Below are 14888 nucleotides of genomic sequence, written 5' to 3'. Positions count from 1 at the left end.
GTATCATAAACTTTAGCTCACAGAATGAATTTTATGTAGGTGGTCTTTACGAACAGGGCCAGCATTTGCGTCACTCACACTTTAATAAATATTGTATGGTCCATTTCAGCAATTGAGATACGCTTGAGAGCCTTATCATTATAGGTTATCTGATGACCAGCTAATGCAGAGCTGATGGTTGTTCAAGCGGTCAAATGAACACACTCAGAAATATCAGCACATGCTGTGGCTCTTGCACACTAAGGAATGTAGAGTTATAGTGATTGTGGCCACTGAGGGTGCTTTTAATTACCAACCATTCCTTTCTGCCATGACTTTGTTCCACTCTCTTGAGCACAGATTGGTTGTGATGTTCAACTTTGTTTCCTGTTTACTCTATGAAACACCATACCACAACTGTTGTGTGACTTCAGATGGTAACGGAAGGGTAAAGGGTACTAGCAATTATATCACCCCCCAAAATAAATATTTTTATCTACATACGCCCCTTAGATGGAAATCGCCATTTTGCACTGCCATGTTTCTACAGTAGCCCTTAACAGACAAACGGTTTTATAGAGTGTGTTTTGTCAGTCACTACGTACTCCTGTCTCGGCTACCGTAGGTTCTCCGTGCATTTCGGAAGGTATTGTAAGCTGTAGGCTGAGCAGCTGGTTGCAATTCACAATCTCACCACTAGATGCCGATAAAATCTGAACAGTGGACTTTTTATTTATATATCTTGATATTTTTCACTTACTTTGATTTTTTGTACTATTCCTAATCTGTTTAATTGCTTGTTGTAAATTGTGGGGTCATTTCAATATACATCATACTGTGAATGGTTGTGCATGTGACCAATGAAACTTACAAAACAAACCTACAGAGATTTCATAGTATAATAGAGGTTGAGTGCTCACTGACCCTTAATTGACTCTATGGTGTATATTACTGGCAATAAGTAGCAAGTACAGTTAATTGAATATCCAGTCCAGCTGTTTATACCACTTATTTTTCTGTCTATGAAGAAAAAAACTTTACTTATTTCTGACATTTCTATAAGTTCTATACATCAGAATACATAGACAGTGCTTTACTGTTGTTTGGAAAGACATTCTCCTAATCTAGAAAATGTTGTCAGAACCATCTGATATCAGATTGTCTTTATGTTCAAAAAACCATTGTTTTCTATCAATGTACACAAACCAGTCAATTGCCTGATGTCTGCCTGGGATGCCCAGCTATGACAGCAATGATGATGCACAAATGTCGACCACAACTAGGGTGGCCATTCGTGCCATCTCCGCTGGACACGTCCCAAACATGTTTTCGGGTTCGTTCTCCGGAAGTCGCGTTGGTCAACCGCATACGCCATCAAGGTTTAATATTTCGGGTTTAATTTCAGAAAAGCAACCGTTACATTTCAAGGTAAGAATGAAACTACAATGATTGTATGTCTTAAAAGAAATAAACTTTAAAAAAAAAATTCTAATGTATTTTAACTGAAATGTGATGACGTATGCGGTTGAACAACGCGACTTCCGGAGAACGAACCCGAAAACATGTTCGGGACGTGTCCGGCGGAACTGGCACGAATGGCCACCCTAACCACAACAAACCACTTTTAAGTAGCAAGTTATTTTGGAGGAAGGATGTTTGTCAGCATGATTAGAGTTTTAAAGGAAAACACCACCGTTTTTCAATATTTTATTATGTTCTTAACTCAATCTTTGTACAGCGCCTCGTGAATGTGTTAGCATTTAGCCTCATACATTCCTGGCTCCAAACAGGGATGAATTTAGAAGTCACCAAACACCAAGCCACCATGTTTTCCCTATCTAAAGACTGTTACATGAGTAGTTACATGAGCAAGTATGGTGGCACAAATAAAACTTTTGTTTGGAGCCATAGAAATGAATGGGGCTAGGCTAAATACATTCAAGAAGCGCTGTACAAAGATTAAAAGTGCACACATTGAAAAAGGATAGGTATGTATTAATTCATCTAAGTTGAGGTAAGAACATAGTAAAATATTGAAACATTGTGGTGTTTTCCTTTAAATTAAAAAAGTATAAATTTTAAATCTCATTTCAGGAGCTGACTTTGGAGATTTTATTTGAAATATATTTCTACATGAGATAAAAAATACCTGGTACTGGCAGAAATATATTACATAAGATGCCATCATTAAAGACTATAATAAGAGAGTATGTAAGTTAAAAGGAGAGCCAAAGTGTGTTTCACAACAAAGATGTAAACTTTGTGAGTGACAACATCAAAGGCTCCTCTCGGAATAGGAATTTCAAGGACTCAAAGACTCCCTAGTGTGTAAGTAATTGGCAGTTGTAAACTCGAAGAAAAAGGGATTAAAATTAGAAATAATGGAGAGAGAGAGAGAGAGAGAGAGAGAGAGAGAGAGAGAGAGAGAGATTGTCTATGAAAGATCTATAAAGTATAATATATATTTTTGCTATATTATTGTAGAAACACGCTTAATCAAAGTTGCTTTTCTGCCAACATGACAGTAAGTAAGCACTTTGTCATCAAATTTAACACTTCCATCAAAGGAAGACATAAAGAAAGTCTGGTAGTAATTGCTGGCCTAAACCAATATCTACAAGTAACTGGACACTTAACTGAACAGTGAACTATACATTACATGTTAACCAGCAGTCGTGTGAAAATAATTGATTGAACAGGACTTGATAGTACAATCCCTGATCAGAAGAGTCTTTTTTGAGTGGCAATAGGTTCAACTGCTACTGTATCACTAGCTGTCAATGTGCTTGCTTTTAAAAAATCCTTCCATGTGAGTGTCACAAGGTGAAGATTTTTCGGGCGGAACCAAAAGTTGGGATGTTTTCCGCCCGGACCAGGAAGAGGGATCACCGGACATCCGGTAGCATCGCGAGGGCTGTAATCAGCCAAACTAAGCACAGCTGTGCGTTGTTAGCAGGAGCGCCGGGTGATTGGAAGATCGCATCACACGGAGGGATACTTAGGAGCAGCTTAAATCACAGTTTGAGTTGTTGTTGGTGTGCATCGAAGTGCTGAGTTGTGCTCACCTGGTGTGCTGTTGATCGCGATTGATGCTCTCTCTCTCTTCCTCGTACTATTGACGGAGATACAGGAAACCTTATAGGTTGAAGAAACGAACGAATATCGATATCCAAGGAGAGAAACCAAGGAAACTGTATCATTTGTATTTTGGAGTGTTTGCAGTGTGGATTAACGTAGAGAAACGAGGGGCGAAGGAAGTGCAACAGCCGTGAGTAGCGAACTTATTTCACTGGAAAGAATTGTATATCTGGACTTGTAATTTCTCTGAGTACCTCTAGGAGAAGGAGGGCGGCCCTACCCCTGAGATAGCGTGGTGGGTGAGCTGAAGGATCCAACCACTAGGCCGTGTTTATCCATCGCCGTATTCGCCCCGAGCGAAGTGGAGGAAGACGGGTGTCTTTTTGTGTGCACTGGGTGTGGTGGGTGAGTCTTTGGATGTAGAAACTTTCACTTTGAAGTGGTGCTGTGTATTGCTGTGTACTGCAGTGAAATTGCTGTGTCTTGTCAGACGTACCCCCGCCTTCACTCATTCATCAAGGGAAGACGAAGAGGTAAGCGGCCCTAGAGAAAACCTGTAGACATTTATGCTGTGAGTGTGTTTCAGTTTCGAATAACGGAGTGGCATCCTGGAGTGATTTCTCAGCCGAACACTCGGCGGCCTTTATAGAGTGGTGGTGAAGAACGGTAGAGTTGGCGGTGTGTGAGTATGACTTTGGACCAATAATATTGCTACCTTACCTGTGTGATTTCCATTGTCGCAGAGCTAGAGGCGAAGGAGATCCGCCACCCCGAGGTCTCTACAACGGGGCGCCCCTGTCCAGTGTTCAATTGCCCAACGGGTACCGAGGAAAGGGCAGCGCTCGACCCGGTGTGACGGTGTGCATTCTCGCACCTCTGCAGACCAACGAGCTCGCCGAGAGGGTTTGTCCCCGGCGCCATATAGGAACTACTGTCCATCCGACACACTGTGGATGCCAGCTGTCGTAAGTCCACCACCCTGTAAAGTGTATACTAACCTTGTAAGTCCATTGATCGACAGGGACGAAGAGTGTGCCGTGTATGTTGACCTGAGAGAAGCCACATTGAAAACCACGTGCTTACAGTCCAGTACAGAGGTGAGAGAGCCATTTGAGTCAGATTCATTGTGTCCTTATGTCCCAGTTGCTGTCTGTGGAGAGAGAGAACAAGTGTGAGCGCTACGAGAACGAGCTGTGAGGAAACCTGCACTTACCAAGAGCTGTAGCCAGCGAAGAGGTGAGAGAGCCATTTCGAGTCAGATTCATTGTGTCCTTGTGTCCCAGCTGCTGTCTGTGGAGAGAGAAAACAGCGTGAGCGCTACGAGAACGAGCTGTGAGGAAACCTGCACTTCCCAAGAACTGTAGCCAGCGAAGAGGTGAGAGAGCCATTTGAGTCAGATTCATTGTGTCCTTGAGACCCAGTTGCTGTCTGTGGAGAGAGAGAACAAGCGTGAGCGCTACGAGAACGAGCTGTGAGGAAACCTGCACTTACCAAGAGCTGTAGCCAGCGAAGAGGTGAGAGAGCCATTTCGAGTCAGATTCATTGTGTCCTTGTGTCCCAGCTGCTGTCTGTGGAGAGAGAAAACAGCGTGAGCGCTACGAGAACGAGCTGTGAGGAAACCTGCACTTCCCAAGAACTGTAGCCAGCGAAGAGGTGAGAGAGCCATTTGAGTCAGATTCATTGTGTCCTTGAGACCCAGTTGCTGTCTGTGGAGAGAGAGAACAAGCGTGAGCGCTACGAGAACGAGCTGTGAGGAAACCTGCACTTACCAAGAGCTGTAGCCAGCGAAGAGGTGAGAGAGCCATTTCGAGTCAGATTCATTGTGTCCTTGTGTCCCAGCTGCTGTCTGTGGAGAGAGAAAACAGCGTGAGCGCTAAGAGAACGAGCTGTGAGGAAACCGGCACTTACCAAGAGCTGTAGCCAGCGAAGAGGTGAGAGAGCCATTTCGAGTCAGATTCATTGTGTCCTTGTGTCCCAGCTGCTGTCTGTGGAGAGAGAAAACAGCGTGAGCGCTAAGAGAACGAACTGTGAGGAAACCTGCACTTACCAAGAGCTGTAGCCAGCGAAGAGGTGAGAGAGCCCTTTGAGTCAGATTCATTGTGTCCTTGTGTCCCAGCTGCTGTCTGTGGAGAGAGAAAACAGCGTGAGCGCTAAGAGAACGAGCTGTGAGGAAACCTGCACTTATCCAGAGCTGTAACCAGCGAAGAGGTGAGAACCATCCCGTCCGATAAATTGTGTCCTTTGTGTCCCAGCCACTGCCTGTGGAGAGAAAGGGAAGGAGAGTGAGTAGACGATAAGGAGTCGTACGAGCCTGAGCAGGAAGTGCCGCGAAGCACGATACAGGTACACAGATAGGAGATATTGACACCAACACTGATTTTACTTTGATTCTGCCTCCAGGAAGGAAGAGGAGGGCGCCACGGGCAGAAGGAACCAGGCAGGAGCTGTTCTTTGACGTCCCCTCCCCCTGTCACTCACTCGGCCGTGGCCCCCCCTGGAGGGCAGAGCCTGATATCCTCGTTGTTGTCTGGTCATTGGGTTGGTTTTGGGGACCTCCTCGAGGTGGAAGTTGAGAAGGGGCGTGGCTTAACGATTAGCAGCCAGCCCCTGGGTGTGACATGAGCTTACATTGCTCCATGTTTTCCCGTTGTCCCTGTCTGGACTGCGAGGCTGCTTTTGAACATCTCACTGCCTTCTCTTGCTGCCAGACCTTGGCTACTACCAGCCTTCTTCTCTCTGCAAATTTTATCAAATATATATATAGCATATTTCATGAGCTAAATATATATATATATATATATATATATATATATATATATATATATATATATATATATATATATATATATATATATATATATATATATATATATATATATATATATATAAATATATATATATAAAATTAAATGAGATATTAGAAAAAGAACACTGATCAAAATTAAAGAATTATCTGACAAATCCTACTTAACTGGCAGCCTAACTTTCCACTTTTTACTAATTTGCAAGATGGTGAGCCAGCAGGTTATCCAGGTGAAGGCCAAAGGGATGACTCTTTCAGCCATAGCAAGAGAAGTTGGTCATTCCAAATCTGTGATTTCTAAAATATTGCATCTTTACAATGTAACTAACTTATTCAAGTCCCCCAAAATGGCTGGTCACCCACGAAAGACAAAAGCACGAGAGGAGAGAATAATACAAAGAATGTCAATGGGCAATCGGTTCAACACTGCATCTGGAATTGCTCATCAGTTTAGTGCTAAACAGAGTAAGGATCTGTCTTGCTATACAGTGTTTTGATAGTTAAGAGATTTTGGACTAATAGACCACAGTTACTAAACCAGAATCAAAAGCCTAACCATTCCTGAGGATCATGTTGTGTGGAAAACTGGTCCAAAGTTCACTCAGCGATGAGTAAGTTTAATTTATTTGGGTCTGATGGGAAACAATATCAAATTTGGAAAAGTCTGAATCCAATGTTTGTAAAGAAGTCTCTAACATGCAGTTCCTTACCTGCGTTCATCGCCCAATCAGAAAGCAATTTACATGCAGGACAATGCCCCCTCTCACACAGCCAAAGTCCTTGAAGCTGAAAACATTGAAATAATGAAATGACCAGCCCAGATTCCTGATCTAATCCCGATTGAAAATCCTTGGGGACAAAGTTATGGCTTATAAACCCACTACAGTCACCGAACTGTGGAAGAGACTGCAAGAGAAGTGGACCAAAATCTCACTAGAGCAGTGTGAGAGACTAGACATGTCCTGTGGACGCAGATGTGCAAAAGCTATTCAAAACAAGGGCCTGTATACTTCCTACTTATTTTTTACTACTCTAATATTCAGAAATTTTAGTTGTAATGTTACTTTGTGCACCAAACGTTGTTCTTTAATTTTGATCACTGTTTTGTTTTTGTTAAAGTTTCTTGGTTATTTTGTAAAACACACTTCTACTAGCTTACAAAAACTCCTTCAAATTCAGAATGATGAAGATTACATTCAAGGGTTCATGATTTGATCTCTAATTTTGATCTTCACTGTATATAGGCCTACATATGAAGAGTTTGGTTCCAAAACGAGATAAACGCCATTTTTGAAAAAAACGAGTTACTGCCAAAATCAGTATTATATCAGGTCAGTAGTTAAAAGTCAATTCTTAATTTTACGCAAAATCCAATATCCGCCGTGTTATTCTGTCATCTTTTCTCCTTACAGCCCACCAGTCACGCAATGTAAACAAACATGGCGGCGCGCTGAGTACACGGAGTCCTAGTTTTCCTCATCTACTTTGTACTTCGTGATCAACAAACAAAATAAAATTATACTTTAATTGAATTGATAAACCTGTGATGGTTTTCTGTGACGGGAAAGAAACGTAAGCCATCAACATCTAGTAATTTTCGCGAGAGGCACTCGGGTGCTTGTTCTCCCGACAGCATCAAGTTTCTCATGCTAACACATTGACCCCAGGGGATCTTATGAAAAACTTTCATTATTTTACTCAAAGTCAACGAAAATCGAGCAGGACCAAAACATTTTACAGCTGATCGCTGTGAAAAATGTAAAGAGACGACGTCAAGTATAACCGCAGCAATGACAATGTTCAATATCACAAAGTAAGTGTTTTGATTAATGACATTAATGTTTTTATTTTTAATTAGTGTGTACAACTAGTCAACTAAATGAATATAACATGGCAAAGATGAATGCACATTTATATAGGCTATTCAATAGATTTATAGCATTTTGAATAAAAACTTGTCATGGATTTATTGCATTTTGTGGAAAAAATAATCAGTTTTTATAATAAATCTTTGAAAATCTAGTTATGGATATGAATTTTTTATGTTTTTATAACCTAAAGATGCTATGTGAAAGTTTGTAACAGAAAATAGTGGTTTTCATCTAGTCACTTTCTTGGTATAGAAAACACGTTTTTACCGAAATTTGTCAAAATGGATTTATTGCATTTTGGAACCAAACTCTTCATATATTAGTGGTGTAAATCTGACAGTTCATTACGATTCGATACAAAATCGATTTTCTCCACCAGTAATGAGATTTTTGCAGATACATCAAATTTATCGTTATTTTTATATTGCGAACCTAGTTAAGCAGTTACATTTTTACAATCTATTTCCCAATTGGAACATTTACAACAACAAACTAACAAAAATACACTTTTTTAAATTAAGATAAAGTAATAATGATGGGCAAAATGTTACATAAAATCAAGCTTGTGATGGCAACAGTCAAAGTCTTTCAGTATTTTGTGCCAAAATTTGCCGCTTTGTTGCTGCATCGCATTCACTTGCTGACGCTAGCAGATGAAAAAAGCGTGCTTTGACGGAAATGCATAGATGGACATTACATCAAGTGATGAGGACGTGAAGAATGTCAAAATAAAGGTACCTCAAATTGATTTTTTTACGCGTGGCATCGATGGTGCATCGGATTGTTAGAAATAAAATATATGTATCGATTCCTATCGATGTATTGTTACACCCCTAATATGTATTTATATTTAAATTAAATAATTATTTTTATTTTTCGTTAGGGAATTAAATAATATCATGCCAATAATGTGTGACTATTATGCAGAAAGCCTAATGAAAGTTTTTTTTTCTGGTTATTTTTGGAAACAATCACACATTCCTATCAGTTCCAGTATTTTAAATGTTCAGGCAGATACCATGGGTTTTATCTTGATCAGTTGAAGGGGGGTTATTTTGACATTACTCAAAACTGCCACATAAATGCAGGAGGAAATAGCCATCACAACCTTGGGGGGGTATGAGAGTCAGTTATTTTCAGTCATAGTCATGACACAAGGGAACAATAATGGGTGAAAGTTTGGTCATGAATGTTTATAAAATATCAAATCATCTATTAATCAACACCCTATCTGATATTATAACATAGGGTATGACTATCTTGCAATTTGATCTTCCATAATAAGATCACAGTCTTGGCAAGGCCACTAAAGAAAAGATTTCAAATAAACACAAAATCCACTGTATATTTAAAACATAACGTCATAGTATAAACATAAAACATCATAATATTTTCAGAAGAGATAAACACTGTTTCAAGGTTGTATGGGAGTCTTGTGTTCTTGTTTTAAACCTGTGACACGCACCAACTCTGGAAGTTCGAGCAAAACAAACATAGAGACTGACAGAAGGTTGTTTCCCAAATATACTCCATCCATGTGCTTTAGAAAATTAAAATGTGCATTTTAATGGAAAGTGCAACATTAAAAATCAGGTAAAACGATAATTAAACATGTTTTGTCTTCTTGTGTAAATGTTCATATTCATTATGACAACACTCAAATAATTCAAGTATGTCCCTGTCTCCTGTAGGTTTTAAAGGATGTCTTTCCTGATCGTCCAGAATGGTTATGCACTTGCTTTTGCTTCTGTTTTCTGTAGTACCAGCAAAGAGTTTTCCGGGCAGACTATTTATAGCACAAAGTAAACTCAGATTTTGAGATTAGGCAATGGGAAATGAATGTTTTTTTAAAAGACGTAATTTAATTGTTCATTGGGGATGCATTATTTTGGTTATCTATCTGTGTGTTCTCTCATCTTTAATATGAACAATTTTATAAACTGGCTAATGGAAAATTTACTGGCTTCTTGTAGACAGAATCAAATTTAAGACACTGGTTTATGGCCCACAATATATACAGTAAAATGACCTGGCCCTTCTCTTGTAAATATCTACCATTAAGCGCCACACATTCCATAATCAACTTCATCAGTGTGATGCAACATTACAGCACTTAGTTCCCAATGTGAAAAAATCCATAAACATCTGCATGTGACAAAAGCACAATCAGAAGAAAATAAAAAAACTGCCTGCTGTCTGGATATCAGAGAAAACAGTGACAATGGACTTAATTTTAACTGCTTCAGGTTTGTGTGATAAAGCAAGTACACACGCTCTGAAGTTTGTGATTCAGGAAAGCACTACATTAATATAATTCTCACTTCACAAATTTCACCTGTGGGTAAAGTATATTTTTTTCTTGAATGGGCCCATTTTTTTTCCATTGATATTGTTGCTGATTCTTTAATTTCTGTTCTGCTGTACACCAAAGGATTGGGATGTGACTGATGTAACACTACAGGGTGGAGCATTCACTCTAAACAGGATGGAGTACCAGTCAGGTGCGGCCCGTCTGTATAGGTGGGGCCCCACAAAAATATTATTTTTCAACAAATATTTTCTGAGATTTGTGTGTATATATATATATATATATATATATATATATATATATATATATATATATATATATATATATATATATATATGAAGAGTTTCGTTGCAAAACGAGATAAATAAATTTTTTAACAATTTTGACAAAACATGTTTATTATTATGTTATCATGTTATTATTTTGTTTTATGGTGCTACTTAGCTGTATTTTTTAAGTTATGAAGGTTTAAATCAAAACAAACCAACTGCAGTTGCATTGAAATTAATTGGAATGCACAACCAAAAAACGAGATTTCTGAACTATTAAAAAAAACGGTGGTTATCTCGTTTTGCAACGAAACTCTTCATATATATAAATACACACACACACACACACACACACACACACACACACACACACACACACACACACACACACACACACACACACACACACACACACACACACACACACACCTAAAGGATTATTAGGAACACCTGTTCAATTTCTCATTAATGCAATTATCTAATCAACCAATAACATGGCAGTTGCTTCAATGCATTAAGTGGTGTGGTCCTGGTCAAGACAATCTCCTGAACTCCAAACTGAATGTCAGAATGGGAAAGAAAGGTGATTAAAGCAATTTTGAGTGTGGCATGGTTGTTGGTGCCAGACAGGCCAGTCAGAGTATTTCACAATCTGCTCAGTTATTGGGATTTTCACGCACCATCATTTCTAGGATTTACAAAGAATGGTGTAAAAAAGGGAAAAACATCCAGTATGCGGCAGTCCTGTGGGCGAAAATGCCTTGTTGATGCTAGAGGTCAGAGGAGAATGGGCCGACTGATTCAAGCTGATAGAGGAGCAACTTTGACAGAAATAACCACTCGTTACAACTGAGGTACACTGAAAAAAATGGACTTAGTGGGTCTTTGAATTTAAATAAAATAAACATGTATATGCAACACAAAATATTTATATTCCTTGTGTAAACATAATTTAATTGATTAGGATTAAAATGTTTTGTTTGAATGTAAAATGAACACATTATTCTCACATTGATTAAAATTGATTGAATTGAATACTTAAAGCAATAAAATTGAGTTTGCACACAAAATGGCACCTCCTGAGCAGCAGGGGCAGTATAGCTCAATGAAAAGGACGTCAACTGCCATAAAAGAAGAATAAAGATCGTTTGTTTTGGGCGCCAAAATGAAGACTCAGCAGCAGTCAGTCAGAAGAACTCTATCAGACGGACACCACGTTATTAAAGTAAGTTCTATTATTTATTTATGTTCGCTTCATACGTGATATATCTTCACTAGATAGACTATTTTTGTTTACAATATGTAGCCATTGCAATGACTTGTAGTAAATATTAGTTTGGAGGAGGTTGGTGGAGTAAGTTAACAGTCAGTCAAGCTCATAAAGAAAAACATAGAGTTTTAAAAATGTCAGCTGTTTAACGTTATTTCACGTTTGGTAGTTTTATCCGAGTTGAAAACTGTCAGATTTGAGTTGACTTTTGAGGCACTTTTTACTCAGCTGTTCTATGGAAACGTATCAGGACAAATAAAACGCTAACCAAGTTATTCTGTCCAGAGTAACGTTATCCATGTAAGTAATTTACCAGATAATATTAATTGACTACATTAATAATGACATTGCGTATGAAACAAACGGTCTGCTTAATCAGATGAACAGACCCGCGTCAGTTATTCGTGACTTCGCTACGCCACGAGCAACACTTGATTCTATTAGAAAAAGCTTTTTTAAATTTCTCGCGTGTCTTCTGGTATATTAACTGAAAAAAAAATCGCTTTGAAGTGACCACACCTTAAAGCTGACGTTTTCAGAAGAGAACCTTGTTGTTTTAAGATCTCTTTTTGTCCAACATTGCGTCCTAATGACAGATATAATACTAATTTCATTATTGTTCTGTGTATGTGTGACCTTCATCATTTGAGGTTGTGTGTTGATTTCACCTCTGAATATTTCCTCTTATAGGTCCATCATCCTTTCATGCGCTACACAGCATTGGTAAGTCATTTCTTTCACTTTTGTACTGCTGTTAGGAGCTATATCTTATTTTTTGTAACTAATATACAATTATTATTCTTTGACTCGCAGTACTCAAATATACAATGGTTGGTTAATTTGTTTTCAGATAAATGCTGAATTTAAAAGAATCACTACTGTCTTATGTTCCTGCGTGTCACCTGGACCTCCAATCCAAAAACCTGATGAAACTCTTCTATCAGAAAGGATGACAGCTAGCAAAAAGACTTCAAACAATTAATGATCAAATGACAGAAGTAAGTAATATAGATTTATAGACATAAAAATGTGTAAACATTGTTGGAAGTACAGAACATTTAGTATGTTTTAGTTACAACATCTTTTGGCACACAGTCATTAAAACACCTGGGAAGATTTAAAGGGGTAGTTCACCCAAAAATAAAAATTCTCATCACTTACTCCCTATCATGTTGTTACAAACCTTTATAAATGTCTTTGTTCTGATGAACACTAAGGAAGAGATTTTGAGGAATGTTTGTAACCAAACCAATCATAAGCCCCATTCACTTCCATAGTGGGGAAAAATAATACTATTGAAGTGAATGGGGCTCATGAACAGTTTGGTTGCAAACATTTCTCAAAATAAATATCTTCCTTCATGTTTATCAGAACAAAGACATTTATACAGGTCTGTAACAACATGAGATTGAGAAAATGAGAGAATTCACTTTTGATGTGATTGTCAGGTGTGGTAGCACACACTCGAAACGTGGCCTCTTTATTTAACTCATTCCAGTGTAGTGAACACTAGGGATGCTCCGATCAGGATTTTTGCAGCCGATACGATCACCGATTTGTAATCTTCGTGACCGGCCGATACCGATTCTGATTTTTTTAAAGCTGATATGCAAGCTCTTTGATGACTGTAACTGTTACATTTTTTCTAGATAAAATAATACCACGGATGTTGCCTTTGTTATATTACTTGCAGTAATTAGGTATATTATTGTTTTAATAGTGACTCAAATAAATAAGCACAACAAATATTTATTCTGCATAGAGAAATTTAATATGCCTTTAAAAAGACTTATGTCTCCTAAAAGTACTGAAAATAAAACACTTCACAGACTTTACTGTATTAATTAAATATACACGCATTCGTATGAAGTATAAAAATTCTTTAGTCAAGAGCAGAGAGTGATTTTATTGAGAGATGAATAGGTTACTGCAGCTTTAAGACATGAGAGAGAGATCGCTCTGTTCACGTGCACTGATGACAGGCTGCTGTGTGTGTGGGCGGCGGCTGAACGCAGACAAGCAGCTGTGAGGAAAATAAAAGTTTAAACGCTCAAAACTTTAAAACGCATGCAAATAAGAAACTTTCGGCATGAGGATGCAATTGTCCGTGATAGATATGTGTTGTATACGCTGTTTGATGGGGATGTGAAGACGCCTCACGCTGTTGACCGGAGCACGTCCTCATAGAAAATACGCATATCTCTGTAAAGGCAAAGAGAGACATACAAATCGGCACGCCGCACATGAGCAAAGGGTTGAAAAAATGCTCGTGCTACGTAAAAAAATGTCTTTAATTGCAGCCACATTCAGGATCCTTTTGATGACAAAAGTAAACAGAAAGATCGGTTTATGAGATCGGCAGATTTAACGAGCACCGATCGAGTCATTTAATGCCATTATCGGCCGATCGATCGGAGCATCCCTAGTGAACACACACACACACACACACACACACACACACACACACACACACACACACACCTGGAGCAGTGGACAGTGCAGCTGCCTTGCTTTGTAACCCATGTATTTGTAACCAATTGTAACATGCTGTGGTAATGCACATGGGTCTGTATACTTACATTTATATTTGTTTGCATTGTACTAATTTCCAATGACACTTTTATTGTAACAGTAACCTTTTTTCTGTTTCTTTAACTACATTTGTTTGTTTTGTACAGGGCATGGATGAAGTCAGCATCAGTGAGGTCATTTGAAGACACCAATGTTGGGATTTGTGCTCTCAAACAACATGCTTCTTGTGATGAAGAAGAGGATATTTGTATAGTCCTGGAAGCCATGAAGGTGTTGCAACATCGTGTTTGAGCTGATGTATGCCTTAAACCTGGGCTGCGTTCAGCCCCGACAAAACGTTGCACAACGTTTATTAAACAGAAACGGTGATGCGTTGAACGCCCTGTTGTGATGACGAAAGAGTTGCAACTACGGTAGCTGAGAGGCCATTCTTTGTGTTCTTTTTTAAATGTTTCCGAAGTCTGATGAAATCGTTATAAATGTGTGTTTAATACTGTAAAAGACCCTCAATGTTACAGTCACTGACCTTGCCGTCCAGAATGAAAGACAACATTCCAACTTGAACCCATTGAGCGAGCTGTCTCTTTACTACCGCGTGGTTTTATACATCTTGCCGCTGATTGGGCCGACATTTCTGACACACCCACCAAACAAGAGAAAACGCTTCTAAAACCTGTTGCATTCCGTTGCACACCGTTTCCAGGAAACGTGTCGTTCAACCCGGAAACCGTAGCAAAACGTTGTGCACCGTTGTGAGATTGAACGTGCCCCTGATCTC

The 14888-nt window shown here is 38.9% G+C and overlaps 1 long non-coding RNA gene across 1 annotated transcript; it reads left to right on the top strand.

Moving 5' to 3' along the window:
• The first annotated feature begins 11160 nt into the window (after nt 1-11160).
• On the top strand, nt 11161-14888 carry LOC129454922 (uncharacterized). Its single transcript, XR_012359960.1, has 4 exons — nt 11161-11533; nt 12269-12301; nt 12429-12576; nt 14257-14888. It is a non-coding gene; the product is annotated as an uncharacterized lncRNA (long non-coding RNA).

Source organism: Misgurnus anguillicaudatus, chromosome 21, assembly GCF_027580225.2.
Source record: "Misgurnus anguillicaudatus chromosome 21, ASM2758022v2, whole genome shotgun sequence".
NCBI lineage: Eukaryota > Metazoa > Chordata > Actinopteri > Cypriniformes > Cobitidae > Misgurnus > Misgurnus anguillicaudatus.
Note: the sequence above shows the minus strand (reverse complement) of the source record. Positions and strands in the feature narration are given on the sequence as shown.